Raw genomic sequence first — 26,043 nt, 5'->3', positions numbered from 1 at the left:
CTATTTTTAACAAACAAAAATTAAAAAATCAAGAAATGTGCAGTATAATTGGGTACTCACCTACAGAATGTTGTGTTAAATGGATGGTGGAAGATGCTTGATTAAGTGCAGTAATGCCAGTTGAGGGTAATCCATAACTCTTTAATTACTTAACAGTAAAACAAAATTTATAAACCACTGTATACTGTAGTTTTCGGAGTGAGAATTTTGCCGGTTATTAGAGAATTCCGGATATTTAGGTGCAGCTTAAACGAGAGTTTCCTGTATTAAGAATAATCAGCACATAGTTCATTTCAAGAGAATAACACCACCTTGTACTCTTAAAGTGACACACACCTGCACGTTAATTAGTGGCAAATTAGATTGTGCATTGCCTGGTAAAATGTTCCTGTCTTTATAAAATACTGTTGACTTACCATGAGAGTGCAGAGGAAGATCTGCTAATATATACATGTAAGCGAGCTTTACTCCTGTGCAAACCAAGGAAGGGCAAGGGTGACTGATTGTCATAATTTATTAAAGGCAGCAAGTAGAAGTAAGGTTTTTAGTCATCCTGCTCTGAGGTGAATTAAATGCAGAGCTGGCGAGTTCAAGATTACTCTTCTATTTATAATGTTGACAAGTCCAAAGGTTTCTTATCATTGGATCAGAAAACAAATTCTCCTTACAGCAGCTACTAGGGCTTGATTAATGTGAGTGCATATTTATAACAAAGTCATTCATTTCCAGTGTATCAGAACCAATGCCGCCATGGATAATCTGAAGGGTTGACTTTTCTGCCAGATAATTCCTCTTAAAAGGCTTCAATAATATTCTGCATCATGAGTTTTGAAGCCATCTTGATAAAGTGTACCTGAGAAAGCAAAGTCTCTTTTGCTTCAGTGTTTTAGTAAATTTGGACTTGTTCTGGTGAAAGCCTTACACTGAACCGAATTCACGTCTCATGTTATCTCAAGTGGAGTTGCATGGGCTCTGGCCTTGGAGAAGTTTTCGAGCCAAACCCAGCACCTCTGACGTGAGGATGGTGTCTGGTGTGATATTCCTGAATGTGTATCCATTGAAGAGACATTTGGGGAGAAGTCTTTCGCAAAAGTTGAAAGTCAGAGGAAGTGGAGAATGAATAAAATGTAAAGGATATAAAAACCTTTACCTTTGTGTCAGTCAGAGGTTTGTTTCCCTCAACCACCACACTGATCCAACACAAGCCTACGCCACTAATCCTGCCACATCGTCACTTGATAAGGCACCTTCTAGTGTTACACGAGGTGGGCAAGAGCTGCTTACTCCACCCAGATTGCAACGTGCAGTTATCATAGAACTATAGAATTATAGAGCACAGAGGGAGGCCATTTGGCCCACCGTGCCTGTGCCGGCTCTTTGGTAGAGCTATCCAAGTAATCCCACTCCCCTCGCTCCTTTCCCATAGCCCTGTAATTTTTTTCCCTTCAAGTGTTTATCCAAAGTTCTTTTGAAAGTTACTGTTGAATCTGCTCCCACCACTCTTTCAGGCAGCGCATTCCAGATCACAACAACTCGCTGCGTAAAAAAAGTTTCCTCATGTCGCCTCTGGTTCTTTTGTCAATCACTTTAAATCTGCGACCTCTGGTTACCGACCCTTCTGCCACTGGAAACAGTTTCTCCTTATTTACTCTTGTCAAAATCCTTCATGGCTTTGAACATCTCTATCAAATCTCCCCTAAACCTTCTCTGCTCTAAGGAGAACTACCCCAGATTCTCCAGTCTCCCCACATAACTGAAGTCCCTCATCCCTGGTACCATTCTAGTCAATCTCCTCTGCACCCTCTCCAAGGCCTTGGCATCCTTCCTAAAGTGCGGGGCTCAGAAGTGAACAAAAACATGAGACGATCCATCTGGTGGATTTGCCGAGAATTGGGGCAACTAGAATGTGGCAGATAGATCTGAGTGACAGGCAGCCTGAGAACTCCCAGAACAAATAACCTGATTGGGAAGCAATACTCTGTCAGGCCACACGGACCCAGGCATTTCAGCTGTAGTGTGCATCTTTTTAATGCCATCACTGATTGGTTACCGACTCTAAATTTGCCCGCAAGGCAAAGTATCAGGTGAAACTTCCCAAGCCCCTGATCTGGACCGGTATGTCACGGAGTAGGGAGAAGATCAGAGGGCCAGCTGATCTGGGCCACCCTCTCTCGTGCCCCAGTGATTGGTTTATGAAGTTGCATTAGTGGGGGAACTGGTGACTTGTTCACTCTCTGATCCCTGGAACAGTCCATAATGTGGACGGACGTTTGGAAAAAATATAAAAAGAACTACGTACAATCTCCCATTGTTGTGCGTGGTGGGCACTCGATTAAATGTAGCAGCTCTTTTACATATGTTACACTAAGGGTACAATCATTTACACCATAAATGTAGCATAAATGCAGCCTAGCTCGTTTATCATTTAATCACTCCACCCTATCTCAGACCTTTCCCTCTGTTCTTTCCTCTGCGCCCCCCCGCCCCCCACCACCCCAAACCACATTCCCCCCCGGGCTCTCTACTTGCTTATAAACTTTTAAATCTCTAACTTCTTCCAGTCATCGACCTGAAACATTGGCCGGGATTTTCTTGGATCCGTGTGGGCGGGAATGGAAGCGGGTCAGGTGGGAAATTTGAAAAAAGTCAGAGTGGGTCGGGAACCCGCCGTCATCCCATCCCCATGCGCCTTTCCCTCGGGCGGTTTTCCGGTGCGGCAGTGAGCCGACCGGCAGAGGCGGGCGACCTAATTGATATCATTATAAGCTTGTTTTCAGACTGTTGAGAGCCTTTTTCCCTCCACTACATTTCAAGTTTCCCTGCATGGCCACAGGATTCATGCAGCTCGGGAACCACGTCTGTCAACCTGAGGTGAGAGTTGAGTGGCCATTGCTCCAGCTGATTAGTTGACAGCATCAAATGTAGTATAAAAGCTCCCACCTCACAGCTGTTCACTTTCCTCAGGCAGAAGCTGTTGTTGACTGCATTTCAAGCACACATTGAGCTTTCTGTAGGCTGCAAGTCTTTCCAGCAAAGTCTCCATCCAGTGTCACCTCATTGGGAGAACATCTCTCACCATTGCCAGATTGCTTCTGTCAACTGTACTTGAACTGCCATCTATTCCATCAGCATGGGTGCCGTCTATACTGTCTTGGTTCTCAGAATCGGACCACGATGAGCCCCAACACCAGCAACACCAACAACAACAACACCAACCCTCTCAACGTCCTGATGCTCCACAGGACAGAGGGCATCAGCGCAGGGCTGCACCGCTCCGGAGGTGATACCCTCAACACAGGGTATACAGGCAGAGAATGAGCTTCATCCACATGACTGAGCAGCAGTGCTAAAGGAGGCTCAGGCTATTGCGCCAGGTCATCGCAGACATTTGCAGATTGCTGGAGGAAGACCTGCAGCCCAGAGGAGCGGGTGGACTCACCTTACCAGTGGCTGTCAAAGTCACCAGCACCCTCAACTTCTTCACCACAGGCTTCTTCCAGGGATCTGCAGCAGACATTAGCGGCATCTCGCAGTCGGTCACCCACAGATGCACCACACAGGTCACTGATGCCTTGTTTCACAATTCAGCCAATTATATCCACTTTTCCACTGATGATGCTAATGTTACAGAGCAGGCACTCGGCTTTTCCATTCTGGCTGGCTTCCCACGGGTGCAGGGCATCATCGACTGCACACGTGACCATCAGGGCACCCCATCATCACCCAGGACTCTTTGTCAACCACAAACGCTTCCACTCCCTTAATGTGCAGCTCGTCTGTAACCCTAGGAAGATCATCCTGCATGTATATGCCAAATTCCCTAGAAGCTGTCATGACTCTTTCGCCCTGCGCCAGTCCACCCTCCCTTAGCTCTTCGCTCCTCCAAACAGACTTTCCGGCTGGCTGCTTGGAGACAAGGGCTATTCACTGAAGACGTGGCTCATGACACCCTTGAGGAGGCCAAGTACTGAGGCCAAGAAGAGATATAATGAAAGCCACATTTCCACCAGATGTGTCATAGAGCAGACAATCGGCATGCTGAAAATGCGCTTCAGATGCCTTGGACAGATCTGGAGGAGCCCTTCAGTGCGCATCAGCCAGGGTCTCCAGAATCATCGTGGTCTGCTGCGCCCTGCACAACACAGTGCAGCAGCGAGGATTAGCGTTGCATGAGGAGCAAGGCGCTGAGCGCACAGCCTCTTCAGAGGAGGAGGAGAAGCATCAGTTGGAAGACGAGGCGGAGCAGGAGCTGGAGGAACCTACAGTGCAGATAGCACCAGCACTCGAGCACATTGCAGCCCGGGAGGCAAGGGATGGCCTCATCATGGCCAGCTTTACTTAACTTTACACAGTACGTCCATATGGCTGCCACATGCTGCGCCAGGTTGGCACCACCCCACAGCCACACCATAAAGCATCCCTACAATGACCAAACCATTCCTTTCACAATCACCACCATTGCTGGAGGTAACGTTATGTCTGACCCTTCACTCTAACTCACTGAGCCACTTCCAAAGGTGCACACAAATCTGTCCAAGAACGGAAAGCTTTGAAGATAAATACATTTATGGTTCACATGACATTAACTGAAACTTCACATTAACATTGAATAAAACACCCAAGTGGCTACCCTTGTGAATCTACTTGTGTGGCATCTTTCTCTTATGTGTGCTTCTACGAGGTGCTACCCCTGTGGCTTCAGCAGAGGTAGAGACAGCCTCCTCACTTCCCTGTTGCGACTGCATAGACACTTTTGGCGGTCATCCTCTAGGTTTTGGAGCCTGTGATGGTCCCGCCAAAGTCTGCTCCTGCTGCGACTATGCAGGGGCAGACCCGGCCATCGCTGTCTGGGGAGGCATCTGGGGCTCTGACTGAGGGGGTGGCAATGAGGGAGAGGAGCCCCCACTTCCATGTCCACTTTCACCATCATCCCTCTCATGGGTCACTCGCAACACCCTGCTAGCAAGGAGCTGGAGAGCACCTTGCTGCACATCAGTGGGGCCATGAAGACCCACGTCTACACTGACATCCCTTGTAGAGAGGAGGTCTATGAGCCTCTGCCATCTATTCTCCATAGAGACCATGTGTTCCTGTGATTGGTGCATTAGCTGCTCTATGCAGGTGGCCATCCTATCCATGGAGGAGCCTACAGTCGCCATCGCCTGCAACACAGTGGGGCTCATGTTGGTGATGGACTCCTCCATTCTCTGAATGTTTGCAGACATCGCTCTCGCAAAACCTGTCAGAGCCCCCTGCACTTCTTGCTGTACCTCCAGGCCCGCCCTCTTTCTGGATGGCCCCCGAGGCTCAGTGTCTGCATGTAGCTGAGCAGAGCTGGGAGCATCCTGCACCCTCCGGCGAGGACTCTCCACTGCTGCCCCTGTCTCCACCATCTGCTCTTACTCACTTGTGACTTGTGACGGACCCGGTGACAACACTACTCTATCTCGAGAGGGACCCACCAAGGGGTGCGTCTCTGCGCTGGTGCTGGGTGCGCTTCTGTCTGGTGACAGTGTTCCCTCAGAGGCTGGAAGCTCCTTTGAGGAGTCGTCTTCCTCTTGCGCCTGGGCAGGGGGCTGGGGGTCTCTTGATGGATCTGTGGGACAGTAAAGAGATGAGTTAGATATGTCATATGAAGAATGGGTACAGATACCATTTTGCACATGATGACCATTCACTGGCTGCTGACATCAGTCCCCATATGAGTGACTGCTGTATGCCATGTCACTGTATGAGATGTAATTCCGTCACCAGGTTGCTGAGATGTCTCCCTCTCTCTGTCTCCCACCTCCAGCTGCTCGGCCACCCCCGAGACTTCCAACGCAGCCTCCTCTGCTGTTGTGAGGGTGGCAAATGATGGAGGCCAACCTCCACTTCTCTCCCTCTCCTAGTGCGCTCTCTTCTGCAAGGAGGGAAAGAAGAGAAAGTTGAGTGAGAGTGATGGATGGGTTACATCTTTAGAAGACTATGATGGATTAGGGTGGCAATGCCAAGTGGCCTCCTTGCGTGTTGTTAGTTGGTATGATTGCGTTAGGATGAGGGTGAGTGTGAGTCATTTTTTGGAGTGGGATGGAAGCAGCAATGGGTTTGTGATCCGCCATGGCGGCCGCCCTCACCGGACCCACCCAGGCAGGGAAAATTCCGGCCGTTAACTCTTTCCGCAAATGCTGCCTGACCAGCATTTTGTGTTTTAAGTTCAGAGTGCAGAGAATTGGGAGTCGGTGGAGAAGCTCTCACACTGCTCCGGAGCCAGTTTTGGCCTTGACACCTGGGGGTAGAACTTCCCCACGGGGAATTCTGTGAGCTCCCGCTGTTACGTTGGCGGAAGATCACCGTCTGTTTGCGCCTCTTCTCCATATTTTCCACCGAAGTTAAGGCGGGAGATTGGAGAAAGGCGGTAAAAATTCTACCGCTGATTTGCAGACTGCGAGTTTAACGTTAGTGCGAAACCAAGAAAACTTCGTGTTGTTGCTAAATATGCAGTGTGAATGTGTCAGGATATCTTCACACAACAGATCCACTGGATGGCAGCAAAGCCATGGTCTTTTTGCAGAGAACACTGAATGAGACCAGAAAAGTTGCAGGCCGAGAAGTCCGGCCAGGTAGTGCCTGTTTTTCGGGCACTAAGAGCGGCCTACTAAGCCCCCAATATGATGGGCAGGAAGCGTGTGCACTTACGGCCGGAAGTGTGCTGTCCGCCATATTGGTACAGGAGGTTCACTGGTGGCAGGAGTGCCTGCCGGCATCAATCTGAGTCCAGAATAATATACAGGAAACTCTTTTTTATCCGGCACCGACGGGACCGGCATGGTGCCGGTTGGTCAAAAAGTCCAGATTACAGAGAGGTATACTTACTAAGGTACGAGAGCCCCGTACACGGCCACAAATCCAGGCGTCCCTGTTACATGGCAACAGGTGCAGGAACCCCAGTTACACAACCACAGAGCCAGGAATCCCGGTTACACGGCCACTAATATGAAGTATAGGAAACTTTCGATTTACCGGCACCTAAATAACCGGAAATCTCGGTTAACCGGCAAAATTCAGGAGTAGGTTCAGTTAAGTTTTACTTCATATTGTACTTGCCTTCCTCGATCTGTTGCTGTGCAAGGGTGTGGCTGCAGCTGTTGCTAAGCTACAGAGACGCTTGGAACTTGTGGCCATTGTTCTGCACCTGTTGCTAAGCAACAGGGTTTGTTGCTTTATACGGAGCTCTCAGCTCTCATATCTTTTAACTATAGCTCTCGGTTATCCGGAATTTTTGATGAACTGGCACCATGTCGGTCCCGTCGGTGCCGGATAAAAAAAAGTTTCCTGTAAAACTTACCTGAACCTACTCCTGAATTTTGCCGGTTAAGAGAGACTTCCGATTATTTAGGTGCCGGTAAAAAGAGAGTTTCCTGTAGTTACATTAGGGTTCTGCTCTTCTTGCAGGACCTGTTTTCCTGTTTCGATCGGCCCACCCCTTCACTCAACACACGCTGACCTCGCACCGCACAATGTGGCGCTAACCGGCAGGAAGGTCCTCTGGCCAGCGCTATTTAAAGGCGTCATGCACTACTTACAGGTTAGTTGCTGGTTTAGTATTTCTGGCTCCTGCTGGACTTCTGGGCATTTTTTGCTGTGTTCCATCACTCTGGCAAATTCGTTTTATCTCCACGGACAGAGAGGTTTTTGCTGCTCTTGCACTGTTGTAGTTCTTTGCCTCACAAATAGTCTGGCTGCAGACGTGGGTGGTCTGGTTGGGCTACCTTTGGAAATAGAGGATGAAGGGGAGCAGCAAGGAAGACACCACAGAGCAGCAGAAGAGGGAGGAGGAGGGCACTGAACAGGAGGTCATAGCCACAGAGGGTCTTCAGGCAGCACTTCTCCTGCACCAACGTCACTGAAGAGCAATGCCTGAGGCGCCTTCACTTCACCAAGGAGGTTGTCTCCGAGCGATGTCCCCCTGCTGCAGTCACACCTCCAACCTCAAACCAGGGCATGGCCAGCACTGCCTGTGGCTATCAAGGTCACGGTAGCCCTCAACGTTTATGCCACGGACTCCTTTCTAGCTGCAATAGGTGACATCAGCAACATCTCACAGTGCACCAATGTATCAGGAAGATCACCGTGGCTCTCTACACCACATGGAACACCTACATCTCCCTCCCTAAGGACAGAACGAAGCAGGACGAGAGAGCACTAGGTTTTGCATGCATGGCAGGCTTCCCCAGGGTGCAGACTACACACAAATTGGCTTGCGTGCTCCCTGTTACCAGCCTGGCATCTTTTATCAATCCAAAAACGGATTCCACTGCCTCAACGTCCAGCTGGTTTGTGACTACAGTTGGTGCATCGTGCGGGTCTGTGCCCACTATCCCAGCAGCAGTCATGACTCTCTCATCCTGCACCAATCCTCTGTGCCGCCTTCATTCTGACCAGGTCACCAAGTTACAGGCTGGCTATTGGGCGACAAGGGATTTCCCCTTCGGAGGTGGCTCATGACTCCAGTCAGGAAGCCGTGTGTTGTGTATGTACCTTTAAGAGAAGAACTGATTCTATACGGCAGTACCGGCAGTGACCACCCCTGTATATAAAGCCATAGCAGGCTTCTGTACGTCAGTCTTGAGTTACTCTCTGTTCAGTAAATACCTGTTTTATTGTTCTCCTGCAGCCTGAGTATTATTGATCCTCGGACACTACACTGGCGACGCGGATGGGATGGCCAGCACATGGTGACTCACTGTTGCCAGCATTCTCGCCAAGGAGAGAACAGCTGTCAGTGTGCCGGGGGACCTTGATGTGTGGATCCCGAGTGGTAATTCCACCCAAGTTGAGAGATAGAGTGCTCAATGAGCTTCATGAGGGTCATCTGGGAGGGGTAAAAATGAAGAGCCTAGCCAGGGCGTTTGTGTGGTGGCTGGGAATCGATAAAGAAATCGAGGATATGACCAAGAGATGCACAGGATGCCAGAAGGTCCAAATCGCTCCACCACAGGCCCCGCTACATCCATGGGAGTGGCCCTCATCTCCATGGCAACGGGTACACATTAATTTTGCTGGTCCATTTATGGACTCAATGTTCCTAATCGCTGTGGATGCCCACTCAAAATGGCCAGAGGTCATCAAAATGTCCTCCACCACCACGGAGAAAACTATTGCAGTCCTACGGACCATCTTCGCCAGGAATGGCTTGCTAGAACAGATTTGCTCCGACAATGGGCCACAGTTTGTGTCAGAGGATTTCCGGAGGTTTCTGAGGAATAATGGGGTGAAGCATTACACATCTGCCCCATATCATCCAGCCACAAATGGATTGGCTGAGAGGTTTGTTCAGACCCAGTTCCAGGGAGCAGCGAGGCGAGGAGGAGCCCGGTATAAAAACCGGGGAGAGCACCGAGGCCCGACCAGTTCCAGGGAGCAGTGAGGCGAGGAGGAGCCCGGTATAAAAACCAGAGAGAGTACCGAGGCCCGACCAGTTCCAGGGAGCAGCGAGGCGAGGAGGAGCCCGGTATAAAAACCGGAGAGAGCACCGAGGCCTGACCAGTTCCAGGGAGCAGCGAGGTGAGGAGGAGCCCGGTATAAAAACCGGAGAGAGCACCGAGGCCCGACCAGTTCCAGGGAGCAGTGAGGCGAGGAGGAGCCCGGTATAAAAACCGGAGAGAGCACCGAGGCCCGACCAGTTCCAGGGAGCAGTGAGGCGAGGAGGAGCCCGGTATAAAAACCGGCGCGAGCAGCGAGGCCCGACCAGTTCCAGGGAGCAGTGAGGCTTACCAACTCAGCAGTGGGGAGAGAGGTAAAAAGTAATCAGAGTGTGACATCACCAGGGAGCAGGTAAGTGATTGGTTGGTGAGTATTTCTCTTTTTTAAACTTTAACTCTGTAGTTTATAGTTACTAGGGTCTTTTCTGGTATAGCAGGGACTGTTGGTAGACTATACAAGTGCCTTAGAGATATCTTTAATTGGTGATAGTAAATTAATTTAAATTAATTAAAGGGAAGGTCATGCCAGGAGAGCCCAGCCCCGTGATATGCTCCTCTTGCTCTATGTGGGAATTCAGGGACACTGCCGGTGCCCCTGATGACCACGTGTGCCAGAGATGCATCCATCTGCAGCTACTAGCAGACCGCATTGAGGCACTGGAGCTGCGGGTGGATGGGTTGTTGAGCATTCACGATGCTGAGAGGGTCGTGGATAACACGTTTAGTGAGTTGGTCACACCGCAGGGTAGGGCTGCACAGGAAGAAAGGAAATGGGTGACCACCAGGTGGAGCAATAGAAGCAGGCAGGTAGTGCAGGAGACCCCTGTGACCATTCCCCTCTCAAACAGGTATACCGCTTTGGATACTGTTGAGGGGGATGACTCACCAGGGGAAGGCAGCAGCAGCCAACTTCCTGGCACTGGGGGTGCTCCTGCTGCCCAGGAAAGGAGGAAAAAGAGTGGGAGAGCAATAGTGGTAGGGGATTCTATAGTAAGGGGAACAGATAGGCGTTTCTGTGGCCGTAGACGTGAATCCAGGATGGTTTGTTGCCTCCCTGGTGCCAGGGTCAAGGATGTCACTGAGCGGCTGCAGGGCATTCTGGAGGGGGAGGGTGAACAGCCAGAGGTCGTGGTCCACATTGGTACCAACGACATAGGTAAAAAGAGGGATGAGGTCCTGCAGCAAGAATTTAAGGAGCTAGGTGGAAGATTAAAGAGCAGGACCTCAAAGGTTGTAATCTCTGGATTACTCCCGGTGCCACGTGCTAGTGAGTATAGGAATAGGAAGATAGAACAGATGAATGCGTGGCTAAAGGGATGGTGCAGGAGGGAGGGCTTTAGTTTCCTGGATCACTGGGTCTGCTTCTGGGAAAGGTGGGACTTGTACAAGTCGGACGGTTTACACCTGAACCAGAGGGGGACCAATATCCTTGCAGGGAGGTTTGCTAGCACTGTTGGGGGGGGGTTTAAACTAACTTGGCAGGGGGATGGGATACAGAGTGGAACTATAGTAGGGGGTGATTTACAGCCAAATACGGAGGAAAAAACAAGTCAGCTGGGAAGGCAGAGCAAATATGTGAAGGCAAAAGGGAATATGGCAAGGCTGGAAGGCATTTATTTTAATGCAAGGAGTCTTGCAAATAAGGTGGATGAACTGAAGTTGTTGCTGAACACATGGGAGTATGCTATTGTTGCTATCACGGAGACATGGTTGAGGGAGGGTCAGGACTGGCAGCTCAATATTCCGGGGTATAGAATCTTCAGGCGAGACAGAGGGGGGTGTAAAAGGGGAGGGAGTGTTGCAATATTAATTAAGGAATCAATTACTGCTGTAAGGAGGGATGATATATTAGCGGGTTCCTCTAATGAGGCCATATGGGTAGAACTTAAAAACTAAAAGGGGGCAAGCACTTTGCTGGGAGTGTACTATAGGCCCCCGAACAGTCAGGGGGAGATAGAGGAACAGATATGTAGGCAAATCTCAGAGAAGTGTGAAAATAATAGGGTAATAATAGTGGGGGATTTCAACTTCCCCAATATTAATTGGGATAGTCAGAGTGTGAAAGGCTTAGAGGGTGCAGAATTCTTAAAGTGCATCCAGGAGAGCTTTTTGAGCCAACATGTAGAAAGTCCTACAAGAGAGGGGGCGGTACTGGACCTAATTCTAGGGAATGTAGCCGGGCAAGTGGTGGAAGTGTCAGTAGGAGAGCATTTTGGCGACAGTGACCATAATTCGGTGAGATTTAAGGTGGTCATGGAAAAAGACAAAGACGGCCCGGAAATAAGGGTTCTAAATTGGGGAAAGGCCGATTTTAATATGATAAGGCAGGATCTGGCCAAAGTGGACTGGGAGCAGCTACTTATAGGAAAATCCACATCAAAGCAGTGGGAGACTTTCAGAAGGGAAATAGAGAGAGTACAACGCCAACATGTTCCTGTAAAGGTCAAGGGTGGGACCAACAAGCAAAGGGAACCTTGGGTGACAAGGGATATACAAAAATGCATTAGGAAAAAAAGGGGGGCTTTTGGCAGTTACAAAAGACTAAAGACGGAGGAAGCCCTAGAGGAGTATAAAAAGTGCAGGGGCATACTTAAAAAAGAAATTAGGAGGGCGAGGAGGGGCCATGAAATAACACTGGTGAGCAAAATAAAGGAAAATCCTAAGATGTTTTATAAGTATATTAAGGGCAAGAGGATAACCAGGGAAAGGGTAGGGCCCATTAGGGACCAAAGTGGCAATCTGTGTGTAGAGCCAGATGATGTAGGCGGGGTTTTAAATGAATTTTTTGCATCTGTGTTCACTATGGAGAAAGACGATGTAGACATAGAAATCGGGCAAGGGGACTGTGACATACTTGAACATATTAGCATCGAGAGGGAGGAGGTACTAGCGGTTTTAGCAGGCCAAAAAGTGGATAAATCCCCAGGCCCAGACGAGATGTATCCCAGGCTGTTGTGTGAGGCAAAGGAGGAGATTGCAGGGGCTCTGACACAAATTTTCAGAACCTCTCTGGCCACAGGGGATGTACCAGAGGACTGGAGAACAGCTAATGTAGTACCATTATTCAAGAAGGGTAGCAGGGATAAACCAGGGAATTACAGGCCAGTGAGCCTAACATCTGTGGTAGGGAAATTATTGGAAAAAATTCTGAGGGACAAAATTAGTCTCCACTTGGAGAGGCAAGGATTAATTGGGGATAGCCAGCATGGCTTTGTCAAGGGTAAATCATGTCTGACCAATCTGATTGAATTTTTCGAGGGGGTGACTGGGTGTGTGGATGAGGGAAATGCTGTGGATGTGGTTTACATGGATTTCAGTAAAGCTTTTGACAAAGTCCCGCATAGGAGACTGGTCAAGAAGGTAAGAGCCCATGGGATCCAGGGTGCCTTGGCGCATTGGATCCTAAACTGGCTGAGTGGCAGGAGGCAGAGGGTGATGGTCGAAGGTTGCTTTTGTGACTGGAAGCCTGTGTCCAGTGGGGTACCTCAGGGATTGGTGCTGGGGCCCTTGCTGTTTGTGATCTACATAAATGATTTGGATGAGAATGTAAAAGGTATGATCAGTAAGTTTGCAGATGACACAAAAATTGGTGGGGTGGTAAATTGCGAGGAGGAAAGCCTCAGGCTACAGGACGATATAAACGGGTTGGTCAGATGGGCGGAAAAGTGGCAAATGGAATTTAACCCTGAAAAGTGCGAGGTGATGCATTTTGGACGGACAAATAAGGCAAGGGAATACACAATGAGTGGTAGGACCCTAGGAAGTACAGAGGGTCAGAGGGACCTTGGTGTACATGTACATAGATCCCTGAAGGCAGCAGAACAGGTAGATAAGGTGGTTAAAAAGGCATATGGGATACTTGCCTTCATTAGCCGAGGCATAGAATATAAGAGCAGGGAGGTTATGATGGAACTGTACAAAACGCTGGTGAGGCCACAGCTGGAGTACTGTGTGCAGTTCTGGTCGCCTCACTATAGGAAGGATGTGATTGCTTTGGAGAGGGTGCAGAGAAGATTCACCAGGATGTTACCTGGGATGGAGCGCCTCAGCTATGAAGAAAGACTAAACAGGCTGGGGTTGTTTTCCTTGGAGCAAAGAAGGCTGAGGGGGGACCTGATTGAGGTGTACAAAATGATGAGGGGCATAGATAGGGTAGATAAAGAGGAACTTTTCCCCTTAGTAGGGGGGTCAATAACAAGGGGGCATAGATTCAAGGTAAGGGGCAGGAGGTTTGGAGGGGATTTGAGGAGGAACTTTTTCACCCAGAGGGTGGTTGGAATCTGGAACTCACTGCCTGAAAGGGTGGTAGAGGCAGGAACCCTCATAACATTCAAGAAGCATTTGGATGAGCACTTGAAATGCCATTGCATACAAGGCTATGGACCAAATGCTGGAAAATGGGATTAGACTGGATAGGGATTGATGGTCGGCGCAGACACGATGGGCCGAAGGGCCTCTTTCTGTGCTGTATAACTCTATGACTCTATGACTCTAAGGCAATAAAGGCAATGCATAATGACGACATACCACTACAACACAAGGTGGATAATTTCTTGTTTGCTTACCGGAATGCGACACATGCAGTCACCAACCAAGCTCCAGCCATAATGTTCTTCAACCGAAGGCTAAGATGTCGCCTGGATTTGCTCAAACCAAACATAAGACGAGATGTTGAGGATAAGCAATTCCAGCACATAAATGAGAAGCCAACCAGGAGCTTCAAGATAGGGCAACCAGTCTTGGCCCGCGACTACCGAACAGAAAAATGGCAGCCAGGAACGATATGCACACAGCAGGGACCACTAATGTACACAGTGGACGTTGGAGAGAGCATCGTGAGATGCCATGCTGACCAGATTCTAGAGTCACAGGAACAAGCCAAACCCATACCACGAGCAGGTGCACCTGGTAATCAACCCGAAGTACAGATTGCGTCTACCTCAGAAGCAGTGGTATTGGAAGCTGACGAACCAACCAATGACAATGAACCAGAATCAACTCCGCCGCAAGAACAGGATACTCGAGAAAGGCGCTATCCAGTCAGGATCAGGAAGCCTCCTCAAAGACTGAACTTATAAATGATTATTTCAGTTGATGTATATAGTACAGAGAAAATTGTAATTGTAATTAGTTATTATTTAGTTGTTAAATGAATGTTATGTACTGTTTATCTAAAAGGGGAGGAATTGTTGTGTATGTACCTTTAAGAGAAGAACTGATTCTATACTGCAGTACCGGCAGTGACCACCCCTGTATATAAAGCCATAGCAGGCTTCTGTATGTCAGTCTTGAATTACTCTCTGTTCAGTAAATACCTGTTTTATTGTTCTCCTGCAGTCTGAGTATTATTGATCCTCGGACACTACACTGTGCACAGCTGCAGAGCTGCCCTACAATGCGAGCCAAAGGAACATCATCGTGCAAACAATCAATGTCCCCAAGCAACGCGTCCGCTGCCTGGAGCGTTCCGGAGGAGCTTTGCCGTACACACGAGTGGGTATCTCGGCTTGCTGCATGCTGCACAACTTCACCATCACGAAGGACCAGCCCTTACTGCCACCTGGGCAGCTAGAGGTAAAGGAGGAGGAGTAAGAAAAAGAACCTCCCTCCTCCTCGACACTGCCTGCACCAAGACATCCAGTGCAGCGTCAGAGAACCTTAGTGCCCGTGCTCTCTCCCTCCTTCAGCCATTTCTCAATCAGGTTGTTGCACAGTCTTTGCAGCCAGATTGCACCTCTCCCTTAAGAAGTGCAGGTTGCCTTTAAGTAACGTCCTGGACTCCCGATATCACCCTCCCCTCCCCCACCCCCCAATAGGCATGCAGCCAATGAATAGCGCAGGTAGAATGAATATTGCACACCACCAGCAGTGGTACTAGCTGGTGCGGGTTGTTCGTGCCCTGATCCGATTTCTAGGCAGCAATCGTTTAAAACTGGAGTCCAGTGGGTGAGTTGTGGCACACAGACACCCATTTTGTGATGTACAGTATAGTGAATGTTCATTTCTGCAGATATTCAAAGTTACACACAACATAATAAAGTAGATAAAGCTCATTTCAACAATAAATATATGGATTATACTGAAGAAATCTGTAGCATTAGTACTGAAGCATAAAAGAGATTAGAACTTGCCATGCGAATGGTTACGAGAATGTAGAATACATTACCACAAATAACATCAAAGCTGATTCAAGCCCGACATTTAAGGGGGAATTAGATATTTAAAGAATAATAACATTAAACGGCACTTTAATAGTACTTTAGAAAAGTGGTTATCCAGGCAGATTCATCAGTTAAAAGGGAATTGGGTAAGTATTTAAAAATGAAGAATATAATGTAAATATAATTACATAATGTAAAAGGATGCAGGGAAAGGGCAGGGAGATGGGATTAGCTCCAGTCAGAGTTAGTCTTTCGTGAGGTGCGAGGGACCAAATGGTTTCTTCCTGTACTGTTATCGCATGAAAAAAAATACCATACTTATGGTGAAAAATATTAAAAGGAGTTGACAGATAGCAGAATAAATGAAAAAAGAGCATTTGAAATTAATCCCTTTGTGTGGGATTCTTGGGGTAGATCCTGACTCTGCGAGAGTGTAAAACGGTGAATCGCCAGCCTGCTTTAGGCCTCTCCCGATTTTTATTTCCATTGAACTAATTCCTTTTATCTATTGCACATTTTAACCTCGATACTCCCCTAATGCAAGAGGTGGCTCAAAATAATCATTCACTTCTCGGTCCTGCATTTCAATCCAGCCTTAAACCTGAATGATTAAATCAGTTTGGTCATTTAAACCTACAGCCCGGTCCATAGCACAAAACCCCTCATAACTGAAGAGTAATTGCTAATAAGTTTGCAAACCTACACTGAGAGGCCACACAAGCCTGGTGGGTGTTGCCGATATCTCAGATCTCTGCGCTCCTCTAATTTTGCCCCCTTGCGCATCCCTGATTTTAATCGCTCCACCATTGGTGGCCGTGCCTTCAGCTGCCAAGGCCCTAAGCTCTGGAATTCCCTCCCTAAACCTCTCCGCCTCTCTCTCCTCCTTTAAGATGCTCCTTAAAGCCTACCTCTTTTGGAGGTTTGGAGGGGATTTGAGGAGAAACTTTTTCACCCAAAGGGTGGTTGGAATCTGGAACTCACTGCCTGAAAGGCTGGTAGAGGCAGGAACCCTCACAACATTCAAGAAGCATTTAGATGAGCACTTGAAACGCCATAGCATACAAGGCTACGGACCAAGTGCTGGAAAATGGGATTAGAATAGACAGGGCTTGATGGCCAGCGTGGACACGATGGGCTGAAGGGCCTCTTTCTGTGCTGTATAACTCTCTGACTCTTTGACCAAGCTTTTAGTCATCTGCCCTAATATCTCCTTATGTGGCTCGCAACGCTCCTGTGAAGCGCCTTGGGACGTTTTACTACGCTAAAGGCGCTATATAAATAAAGTTGTTGTTGTTGTTGCAAATGGAAACATTTCGCACTGGTTCAATGCTGTTTTGAGTTTAAGACATGGAGTTGTTCGTAAGTACAGAGTGGAGAAAGAGCTTTATCATCTATCTGCGCTATGAATTTATCCAGGAATAAATGATGCTGATAAGACCAGCTTCCGTTCACAGCAGTGACATCCCTCAAAGCTTTTATGGGCTGATTGATGAGCACAGGTGCCACAACCCCCTTGACGCGCAGACACACGTTTTTTTTTAAAATTCAGTGGAAAACAATGTTATTGACCCGGGGCTTTAGCTTGGAGACCAGCTGGAGAAGACATGGGATTGTTCTGCACACACCCCTGCCCATAGCGTACCACTGCAATAAAACCCCCGACCTTTGCTATTGGCTGCAATAACAACTTAAAGCCAGATAGTTTCAGAATGCTGATGTAATTATGGCTTTGGAGAGATGAAAAATTTTATGAACTACGCAAATTAATCCCTGGGAGAGCAGCTTTGCTTCCTTAGCAGGACTCAGAAGCTCGTGAATTTATTGCTGGTAATGACTGCCAGAAGAAAGGAGTTTGAACTGGGTGCTTGGTCAATGTGTGGGCAGCGGCAGCGGGTGGAGGCGGAGCTGAGCGGCAGAGCGACTACAAGAGGCCCCAGAGGCTCAGGTAGGCCCCAGGGCGGCATCGGCAGCGGGTGGAGGCGGAGCTGAGCGGCAGAGTGACTACAAGAGGCCCCAGAGGCTCAGGTAGGCCCCAGTGCGGCATCGACAGCGGGTGGAGGCGGAGCTGAGCGGCAGAGCGACTACAAGAGGCCCCAGAGGCTCAGGTAGGCCTCAGTGCGGCATCGGCAGCGGGTGGAGGCGGAGCAGAGCGGCAGAGCGACTACAAGAGGCCCCAGAGGCTCAGGTAGGCCTCAGTGCGGCATCGGCAGCGGGTGGAGGCGGAGCTGAGCGGCAGAGCGACTACAAGAGGCCCCAGAGGCTCAGGTAGGCCCCAGTGCGGCATCGGCAGCAGGTGGAGGCGGAGCTGAGCGGCAGAGCGACTACAAGAGGCCCCAGAGGCTCAGGTAGGCCTCAGTGCGGCATCGGCAGCGGGTGGAGGCGGAGCTGAGCGGCAGAGCAACTACAAGAGGCCCCAGAGGCTCAGGTAGGCCCCAGTGCGGCATCGGCAGCGGGTGGAGGCGGAGCTGAGCGGCAGAGCGACTACAAGAGGCCCCAGAGGCTCAGGTAGGCCCCAGTGTGGCATCGGCAGCGGGTGGAGGCGGAGCTGAGTGGCAGAGCGACTACAAGAGGCCCCAGAGGCTCAGGTAGGCCCCAGTGCAGCAGCGGGTGGAGGCGGAGCTGAGCGGCAGAGCGACTACAAGAGGCCCCAGAGGCTCAGGTAGGCCCCAGTGCGGCATCGGCAGCGGGTGGAGGCGGAGCTGAGCGGCAGAGCGACTACAAGAGGCCCCAGAGGCTCAGGTAGGCCCCACCAATCTCCAATCTCAGGGAAGGAGAGAGGTAAAAAGTATCCAAGGTGTGACGTCACCAGAAAGCGGGTAAGTGATTGGTTGGTAAGTATTTCTCCCTTTTTAAGCTTAAATCTCCTTGGTTTATAGTTTCTAAGGTGTGATATTCACCATCTAGAATCGAGGCAGAGGGTATTTAAGAATAATATTAATAAATTTAATTAATTACATAGAATGGGAGATCAGGCGATGTGTTGCTGCTGCAATATGTGGGAGCTGGTGGACACCATTGATGCTCACGGTGATCACATTTGCAGTAAGTGTTGGCTGCTCGAGGAATTCCGGCTCCGTGTTGAAGAGCTGGAGTCCGAGCTTCAAACACTGAGACACATCAGGGAGGGGGAGAGTTACCTGGACTCTGTGTATCAGGAGGTAGTCACAACAATTAGATTAATTAATTCAGATGTAGTCCGTGGCCAGGGTCAGGATGGTGTGACTAGAAGTGAGGCAGGTACGGGGATCCAGGAGGTAGTGTTGGAGGAGCCGCAGCCCTTGCACTTGTCCAACAGGTTCGAGGCTCTTACTCCCTGTGAGGATGGGAACAGGGACTGCGGGGAGGATGAGCAACCTGGCCACAGCACCGTGGAGCGGGGGGCCATTCAAGTGGGGGGAGTTAAAAGAAATGTTGTAGTGGTAGGGGATAGTATCATTAGGGGGATAGATAGAGTTCTCTGCAGCCGAGAGCGAGAGTCCCGAAGGCTGTGTTGCCTGCCCGGTGCCAGGGTTAAGGACATCTCCTCTGGACTGGAGAGAAACTTGGAGTGGGAGGCGGAGGATCCAGTTGTCGTGGTCCATGTTGGTACCAACGACATAGATAGGACAAGGAAGGAGGTTCTGCTGAGGGAGTTTGAGCAGCTAGGGGCCAAATTAAAAAGCAGAACCACAAGGGTAATAATCTCTGGATTATTACCTGAGCCACGGGCGAATTTGGCTAGGACAAATAAAATTAGAGAGTTAAATGCGAGGCTCAAAGACTGGTGTGGGAGAAATGGGTTTTTGCTTCCTGGGACACTGGCACCAGTACTGGGGCAGGAGGGAGCTGTTCCGTTGGGATGGGCTTCACTTGGCCAGTGCTGGGACTAGAGTCCTGGCGGATCATATAACTAGGGCTGTAGAGAGGGCTTTAAACTAACTAGTGGGGGGGAGGTTCCTAGAGAGCAAATAATACAAATGACAACAGAGAAGGTCATAGACTTAGGTAGCAGTGGGGAAATTAAAAACCAGAGCATGTCAGGAAGGGGCAGAAGGTATGGAGTAAAAGGTAAAGTAATAAAAAGGGCAAAAGCAGGAACTAAGTGTCACAAAACATCTTTGAAAGTTCTCTATCTGAATGCACGTAGCATTCGTAACAAAATAGATGAGTTAATGGCACAAATAACTACATATGGGTATGATCTTGTGGCCATTACAGAAACATGGCTGCAGGGTGACAATGCCTGGGAATTAAACATACCAGGTTATTTAACGATCAGGAAGGACAGGCAGGAAGGAAGGGGAGGTGGGGTGGCTATGTTAATAAAGGAAGGAATCACTGTAATACAGAGAAATGATATTGGGTCAAAAGATCAGGACAATGAAACAGTTTGGGTGGAGGTAAGGAATAATAAGGGGAAAAAAACACTAGTGGGCGTAGTCTATAGGCCTCCGAACTGTGGCAACTCTGTTGGACGGAGTATCAATCAGGAAATAGTTGAGGCTTGTAATAAGGGAACATCTATAATTATGGGGGATTTTAACTATCATATTAATTGGACAAATCAAATTGGGCAGGGCTGCCTTGAGGATGAGTTCATTGAGTGTATTAGGGATGGGTTTCTTGAGCAGTATGTAACTGAACCGACCAGGGGGCAGGCAACCTTAGATCTGGTCCTGTGTAACGAGACAGGATTAATTAAAAATGCCCTAGTAAAGGATTCCCTTGGAATGAGTGACCATAACATGGTTGAATTCCATATTCAATTAGAGGGTGAGAAGGTTGGATCTCAAGCAAGCGTGCTAAGCTTGAATAAAGGAGACTATGAAGGTATGAGAGCGGAATTGAGTAGAGTGGATTGGGAAAATAGATTAAAGGGTAAGACGATACATGATCAGTGGTGTACATTTAAGGAGTTATTTTACAACTTCCAAAAAATATATATTCCACTGAGAAGAAAAGGGTGTAAAAGAAAAGACAGCCATCCGTGGCTACGTAAAGAAATTAAGGATAGTATTCGACTAAAAACAAGGGCATATAAGGTAGCCAAATCTAGTGGGAGGATAGAGGATTGGGAAAACTTTAAAAGACAGAAAAAAATAACAAAAAGATTGATTAAGAAAGGGAAGATAGATTATGAAAGTAAATTAGCAAAAAATATAAAAACAGATAGTAAGAGTTTTTATAGTTATATAAAAAGAAAAAGGGTGGCTAAAGTAAATGTTGGTCCCTTAGAGGATGAGACCGGGAAATTAATGGTGGGAAATATGGAGATGGCAAAAACACTGAATGAATATTTTACATCAGTCTTTACAGTAGAAGACACTAAGAATATCCCAACACTGGACAAACAGGGGGCTAAAGGGGGGGAGGAGCTAAACACGATCAAAATCACTAAGGAAGTGGTACTCGGTAAAATAATGGGACTCAAGGCGGATAAATCACCTGGACCTGATGGCTTACATCCTAGGGTCTTGAGGGAAGTGACGGTAGGGATTGTGGATGCATTGGTAATAATTTTCCAAAACTCCCTGGACTCGGCAATGGTCCCGGCAGACTGGAAAACTGCTAATGTAACACCCTTATTTAAAAAGGGCAGTAGACAGAAGGCTGAAAACTATAGACCGGTTAGCCTAACATCTGTGGTAGGTAAAATTTTGGAGTCCATTATTAAGGAGACAGTAACAGGACATTTGGATAATCATAATTTAATAAGACAAAGTCAGCATGGTTTTATGAAGGGGAAGTCATGTTTGACAAATTTGCTGGAGTTCTTTGAGGAAGTAACGTATAGGGTGGATAAAGGGGAACCAGTGGACGTAGTGTATTTAGACTTCCAAAAGGCATTTGACAAGGTGCCACACAAAAGATTATTGCTTAAGATAAAAAATCACGGGATGGGGGTAATATTCTGGCATGGATAGAGGATTGGCTATCTAACAGAAGGCAGAGAGTTGGGATAAATGGTTCATTCTCAGACTGGCAATCAGTAACTAGTGGTGTTCCGCAGGGGTCAGTGCTGGGTCCCCAACTCTTTACAATCTATATTAACGATTTGGAGGAGGGGACCGAGTGTAACATATCAAAGTTTGCAGATGATACTAAGATGGGGGGAAAGTAGTGAGTGAGGAGGACATAAAAAACCTTCAAGGGGACATAGACAGGCTAAGTAAGTGGGCAGAGATTTGGCAGATGGAATACAATACTGGAAAGTGTGAGGTTATGCACTTTGGCAGGAAAAATCATAGAGCAAGTTATTATCTTAATGGCAAGAAACTGGAAAGTACTGAAGTACAAAGGGATCTGGGGGTCCTGGTGCACGAAACTCAAAAGGTTAGTATGCAGGTGCAGCAAGTGATTAAGAAGGCCAATGGAATGTTGGCTTTCATTGCTAGGGGGATAGAATATAAAAATAGGGAGGTATTGCTTCAGTTGTACAAGGTATTGGTGAGACCGCACCTGGAATACTGCGTACAGTTTTGGTGTCCATACTTAAGAAAGGACATACTTGCTCTCGAGTCAGTACAAAGAAGGTTCACTCGGTTAATCCCGGGGATGAGGGGATGGACATATGAGGAGAGGTTGAGTAGATTGGGACTCTACTCATTGGAGTTCAGAAGGATGAGAGGCGATCTTATTGAAACATATAAGATTGTGAAGGGGTTGGATCGGGTGGATGCGGGGAAGATGTTCCCGATGATGGGTGAAACTAGAACTAGGGGGCATAGTCTTAGAATAAGGGGCTGCTCTTTCAAAACTGAGGTGAGGAGAAACTACTTCACTCAGAGGGTGGTAGGTCCATGGAATATGCTGCCCCAAAAAACTGTAGAAGCTACATCATTACATAAATTTAAAACAGAAATAGACAGTTTCCTAGAAGTAAAGGGAATTAAGGGTTACGGGGAGCGGGCAGGAATTTGGACATGAGTCTAGGTTCGGATCGGTCATGGCCCTGTGGGTAGCGGAGCGGGCCCAGGGGCTGTGTAGCCTGATCCTGCTCCTATTTCGTGTGTCTAATTCTGTTAGATGCAGGAGATGGTTCTGTGATAGTGGATTGGCAGTTAGGATCAGATCAGCCATGATCTTATTGAATGGCGGAGCAGGCTCGAGGGGCCGATTGGCCTACTCCTGCTCCTATTTCTTATGTTCTTATGTTCTTATTATCCCAGCTTCCCACAGCCCAGAACAAATCAGTCGCATCTGCCGCTGATTCACATGGTGCTCCCAATAAGGTTCTTGTTAAAAATTGCCACAGAAAAATTAGTGGGTGGATGTCACCTCCTTTGTATGAGTAATATGGGTTCAATGATTTTTCTTTTTACTCAGGCTAGCCCCTCTATAGGCTGGAGTTCACAGATGACACAGTGACACGGTGTAACAGACATCAGTAAGCTTCACGTCAGTGAAATCTGACTGTTGTGCGTGGTAGTCAGAGGTGAAGAGTTAAATTATCGCATCATAAAAGCACTGGGATGATTGTCATTGAACATATGATCTTTTGTGATGCACATATCGTATTCTAGGGCAATATTCTGCACAGGTAGTAAAGCTTGACAATGTCCCTTGGAGGCGGTGGGAGAATAGATTCGAGAGTCTTGTGCATTCGGCTAGTACCCAATGACTAAGGTAACATTCTAAAATGGACACAAACACTTAATTTTGCTTCTCATCGTCCAACTGAGTGTAATTCACCCATGAATATATTCGTGTGTTGGTTATCGGCAGCACAGGGCAGCAGCAGGGAACATTGCTAGGACGATACAGCAGGTGGGGGAGTTGCCGAGGAGATGAAGAGGATGAGTTCAGCTTTTCCACAGTAACATTGGGGGTCAAGTTAACCTGAAGCCTCTCTCACACATCAAGTAGAAGCTTGGTTACTGAGTGACACTGACACAGGTTTGAGAACAGGTTGTCCACCCATCTCCTCAGGCTGCGATTTCGCCATTGCTTTCATAAAGGGGACAGCACCTAATGGAATGGAACAATAAAAAAAAGGGAGGGGGGGAGAAAGGAACATGTTTTGTCTCCTTCTGCGAGAAGTGCACATCACAATTTATAACTGATTGCTCGTTCAAGATGATACTCTACTGCCCTCTCTGCAATGCTTCAGTGACTTGCTTCAGAAAGCAAGGGTTGAAATGGTTAAGGCACGTATCTGCAGCACAAGCTGTACTCAGCCTCCAGTAATGCTTTGTCATGTTTGATATGCTTGTAAAATCATAGCAATAATAACCATCTGTCTTGTCAACATCTTAGCAACAACATCATCATAGCTTCCATCATCTAACCCCAGGAGGTGTCACTGGGACTAATACAGGTCTGCAGAGAAGTCAGGAAGTGGACATGTAAAACAGACAGGCTTTCATTTCACCTCTCTGGAAATAATATTTATTCATTCCCCCAACTCAACAACTTCTGAGTCTTGAGCCAGCATATTAATACAAAGATTTCAATACTTGTCAGTTGAGAAATGATGGAAAAATAAAACAGACAAAGGACTTGTTTGCACCAGCTGTCTGCATCTATGTCAAACGTGGCAAATTATTGGAAAACAGGTTAAACTCAAAATTATTTGGATTCCTCAAGATTACAGGTGGCCAGTCAGCTCTGGACGCAGGGATTGGTCAATCAGTGAACCAGTCAGCTCCGGACACAGGGATTGGTCAATCAGTGAACCAGTCAGCTCTGGGCACAGGGATTGGTCAATCAGTGAACCAGTCAGCTCTGGGCACAGGGATTGGTCAATCAGTGAACCAGTCAGCTCCGGACACAGGGATTGGTCAATCAGTGAACCAGTCAGCTCCGGACACAGGGATTGGTCAATCGGTGAACCAGTAGGCTCCTGACACAGGGATTGGTCAATCAGTGAACCAGTCAGCTCTGGACACAGGGATTGGTCACTCAGTGAACCAGTCAGCTCCAGACATAGGGATTGGTCAATCAGTGAACCAGTCAGCTCTGGGCACAGGGATTGGTCAATCAGTGAACCAGTGGGCTCCTGACACAGGGATTGGTCAATCAGTGAACCAGTCAGCTCTGGACACAGGGATTGGTCACTCAGTGAACCAGTCAGCTCCGGACACAGGGATTGGTCACTCAGTGAACCAGTCAGCTCTGGACACAGGGATTGGTCAATCAGTGAACCAGTCAGCTCTGGGCACAGGGATTGGTCAATCAGTGAACCAGTCAGCTCCGGACACAGGGATTGGTCAATCAGTGAACCAGTCAGCTCCGGACACAGGGATTGGTCAATGAGTGAACCGGTCAGCTCCGGACATGGGGATTGGTGAATGAGTGAACCGGTCAGCTCCGGACACAGGGATTGGTCAATGAGTGAACCGGTCAGCTCCGGACACAGGGATTGGTCAATGAGTGAACCAGTCAGCTCCGGACATGGGGATTGGTGAATGAGTGAACCGGTCAGCTCCGGACATGGGGATTGGTCAATGAGTGAACCAGTCAGCTCCGGACACAGGGATTGGTCACTCAGTGAACCGGTCAGCTCCGGACATGGGGATTGGTGAATGAGTGAACCGGTCAGCTCCAGACATGGGGATTGGTCACTCAGTGAACCGGTCAGCTCTGGACACAGGGATTGGTCACTCAGTGAACCAGTCAGCTCCTGTATTATGACAGACCTCTGCAGAAATACTTAGTTGAAGGGTTGTCAGCACCTTATCTTGGGTTTCAGACAGTCAAGTGACCTTGAACAGCATGTTGTGAAAATCCTGCTTGAAGCCCAGCTGGTTGTCCGCCAGGGTGAATCTACACAACAACAACAACCTGCATCTATATAGCTCCTTTAACTTAGTAAAATATCCCAAGGCGTTTCACAGGAGAGATTGTCAAACAAAATTTGACACAGAGTCACATAGGAGATATTAGGACAGGTGAGGAGGTAGGTTTTAAGGAGCATCTTAAAGGAGGAAAGAGAGGTAGAGAGATGGAGAGGTTTAGGGAGGGAATTCCAGAGCTTAGTGCCTAGGCAGCTGAAGGCACATAGAAACATAGAAGATAGGAGCAGGAGTAGGCCATTCGGCCCCTCGAACCTGCTCTGCCATTTAATGAGATAATGGCTGATCATTCAAATTCAGTACCCTGTCCCTGCTTTCTCCCCATATCCCTTGATCCCTTTAGCCTTAAGAAATATATCTAACTCCTTCTTGAACATATTTAATGAATTGGCCTCAACTGTCTTCTGTGGTAGAGAATTCCACAGATTCACCACTCTCTGGGTGAAGAAATTCCTCCTCATCTCAGTCCTAAATGGCTTACCCCTTATCCTTAGACTGTGACCTCTGGTTCTGGACTCCCCGGCCATCGGGAACATCCTTCCTGCATCTAGTCTGTCTAGTCCTGTTAGAATTTTATAAGTTTCAATGAGATCCCCTCTCATTCTTCTAAACTCCAGCGAATATAAGCCTAATCGACTCAATCTC

The sequence above is a fragment of the Somniosus microcephalus genome, chromosome 21 (assembly GCF_052327205.1).
Source record: "Somniosus microcephalus isolate GS21.2 chromosome 21, FLI_Smic_1.0, whole genome shotgun sequence".
NCBI lineage: Eukaryota > Metazoa > Chordata > Chondrichthyes > Squaliformes > Somniosidae > Somniosus > Somniosus microcephalus.
This window is presented reverse-complemented; position numbering follows the sequence as displayed.